The sequence below is a fragment of the Clupea harengus genome, unplaced genomic scaffold, assembly GCF_900700415.2.
Source record: "Clupea harengus unplaced genomic scaffold, Ch_v2.0.2, whole genome shotgun sequence".
Lineage (NCBI taxonomy): Eukaryota > Metazoa > Chordata > Actinopteri > Clupeiformes > Clupeidae > Clupea > Clupea harengus.
Genome location: NW_024881009.1, coordinates 1 through 3157, shown reverse-complemented (window position 1 = coordinate 3157; position 3157 = coordinate 1). Strand labels below are relative to the sequence as shown.

Sequence of the window (3157 nt, the reverse complement as noted above, 5' to 3'; positions counted from 1 at the left end):
AAGATGATGACGTGTGTGTGTGTGATGATGATGATGTGTGTGTGATGATGATGAAGAGGATATAGATGATGACGTGTGTGTGTGTGTGTGTGTGTGTGTTGTAGGACAGGAGTGTAAGGTTGGGGAGCAGTGGAGTAGGTGCAGTACTGTGTCTCTAGCAAAAGGGGAGCACTTCTCTCCAGGTAACCCTCTAAACACAGCTGTGTGTGTGTGTGTGTGTGTGTGTAACCCTCTAAACACAGCTGTGTGTGTGTGTGTGTGTGTGTGTGTGTGTGTGTAACCCTCTAAACACAGTTGTGTGTGTGTGTGTGTGTGTGTGTGTGTAACCCTCTAAATACAGCTGTGTGTGTGTGTGTGTGTGTGTGTGTGTGTGTGTGTGTGTGTGTGTGTGTGTGTGTGTGTGTGTCTAGATGTAGAAGTGGTGTTTTTAGCGTTAAGACGTTTTCCAGTGGGGATTTGTTTGTGTATAATGTGTGTGTGTGTGTGTGTGTGTGTGTGTGTGTGTGTGTGTGTAGATGTGGTGCTGGTGTTCAGTGGGAAGAGGCGTTCCAGTGGGGAGTGTTTTGTATATAATGTGTGTGTGTGTGTGTGTGTGTGTGTGTGTGTGTGTGTGTGTGTGTGTAGATGTGGTGCTGGTGTTCAGTGGGAAGAGGCGCTCCAGTGGGGAGTGTTTTGTATATAATGTGTGTGTGTGTGTGTGTGTGTGTGTGTGTGTGTGTGTGTGTGTGTGTGTGTGTGTGTGTGTGTGTGTGTGTGTGTGTGTGTGTGTGTGTGTGTGTGTGTGTGTGTAGATGTGGTGCTGGTGTTCAGTGGGAAGAGGCGCTCCAGTGGGGAGTGTGATGCTGAACTGCAGGAGGCTCTTCGCACCAGACTGAGAGTGATGGAGAGCAGCAGTCAAGATATCAGCAGTCTGTTTAAGGTACACACACACACACACACACACACACATGACACAAGCACACACACACAACACACACACACACACACACACACAATCACACACACACACACACACACACACACACACACACAATCACACACTCACACACTCACACAACACAATCACACACACACACACACACACACACACACACACACATGACACAAGCACACACACACACACACACATACACAACACACACACATAAGCACACACACACTCACACACATCATGTCGTGATGTTCATACCTAATATGCACACACACACATATCACATATATATACACACACAATCACATATATACACACACAATCACATACAGACGTGGACAAAATAGTTGGTACCCTTCATTTAAAGAAGGAAAAACCCACAATTGTCACTGAAATAACTTGAAACTGACAAGCTCCAGTTTTGTCTCATCTGTCCAAAGGACATTCTCCCAGAAGCCCTGTGGCTTGTCAATATGCATTTTTGCAAATTCCAGTTTCGCTTTTATATGATTTGCTTTCAACAGTGGTGTCCTCCTCGGTCGACTTTGGCTCAAACAGCGACTGATGGTGCGATCTGGCACTGATGTACCTTGACCTTGGAGTTCACCTCTAATCTCGTTGGAAGTTGTTCTGGGCTCTTTGGTTACCATTCGTATTATCCGTCTCTTCAATTTGTCATCAATTTTCCTCTTGCAGCCACATCCAGGGAGGTTGGCTACAGTCCCCTGGACCTTAAACTTCTGAATAATATGTGCAACTGTTGTCACAGGAATATCAAGCTGCTTAGAGATGGTCTTATAGCCTTTACCTTTAACATGCTTGTCTATAATTTTCTTTCTAATCTCCTGAGACAACTCTGTCCTTAGCTTTCTGTGGTCCATGTTCAGTTTGGTACACACCATGATAACAAACACCACAGTGACTACTTTTCACCCTTTAAATAGGCAGACTGACTTATTACAAGTTTGAAGAGACCTGTAATGCTAATTAGAGGACACACCTTAGTCTAACATGTCTCTGGTCAAATTATTTTAAATCTTTTCTAGGGGTACCATCATTTTTGTCCAGGCCAGTTTAATTCGTTTTTTTATTTTTATTATTATTCTGTTGAACCACAATTCGAAAGCAATGTCTGATTTTCATTAGTTCATTTTCAGTAAATTTGTATTTATTATTACTTTTGTCAGTTTCAAGTTATTTCAGTGACCATTGTGGCTTTTTCGTCCTTTAACGGAAGGGTACCAACAATTTTGTCCACGTCTGTATATGCACACACATTTCACATATATACACACACAATCACATATACACAAACAATCACATATACACACACAATCACATATATACACACACATATATACACACACAATCACATATATACACACACATATATACACACACAATCACATATATACACACACAATCACATATATGCACACACAATCACATATATACACACACATACAGTGATCATCATCTAAATTCATCATATATGTTCACTTTGTTGTGTATGTCTATGTGGGTGTGTGTGTGTATATGTGTGTGTGTGTGTGTGTGCGTGTGTGTGTGTGAACGTGTATATCTGTGTGTGTCTATGTGTGTGCGTATGTGTATATCTGTGTGTGTGTGTGTATGTGGGTGTGTGTCTCTATGTGTGTGTGTGTGTGTCTGTGTGTGTGTCTGTGTGTGTGTGTGTGTGTGTGTGTCTGTGTGTGTGTGTGTGTATGTGGGTGTGTGTGTGTATGTGGGTGTGTGTGTGTATGTGGGTGTGTGTCTCTATGTGTGTGTGTGTCTATGTGTGTGTATATGTGTGTGTGTGTGTGTGTGTGTGTGTGTGTGTGTGTGTGTGTGTGTGTATATGTGTGTGTGTGTGTGTGTGTGTGTGTGTGTTATTTAGGACCTCTCTGCACGACTGCTCTCTGTGCACGCTGAGCGAGATTGTTTCATCCTGACTTTCAAGACGGTGGAGGAGATCTGGAAGTTCTCTACCTACCTGTCCTTAGGTACACACGCCCTTCTCTGAGTTACTGTGACTTGTGTGTGTGTGTGTGTGTATGTGTGTGTGTGTGTGTGTGTGTGTGTGTGTGTTACTGTGACTTCTCTATTCTCCATATAGTGTGTATGTGTGTGTGTGTGTGTGTGTGTGTGTGTGTGTGTGTGTGTGTGTGTGAGTTACTGTGACTTCTCTGTTCTCCATAGAGAGAGACTGTGTGTGTGTGTGTGTGT

General features: G+C 43.1%; 1 long non-coding RNA gene across 1 annotated transcript; it reads left to right on the top strand.

The window, feature by feature from the left end:
* Nucleotides 1-32: 32 nt before the first annotated feature.
* LOC122132760 lies at nt 33-2930 on the top strand. Its single transcript, XR_006152254.1, has 3 exons — nt 33-182; nt 792-919; nt 2829-2930. It is a non-coding gene; the product is annotated as an uncharacterized LOC122132760 (long non-coding RNA).
* The last annotated feature ends 227 nt before the right edge of the window (nt 2931-3157 follow it).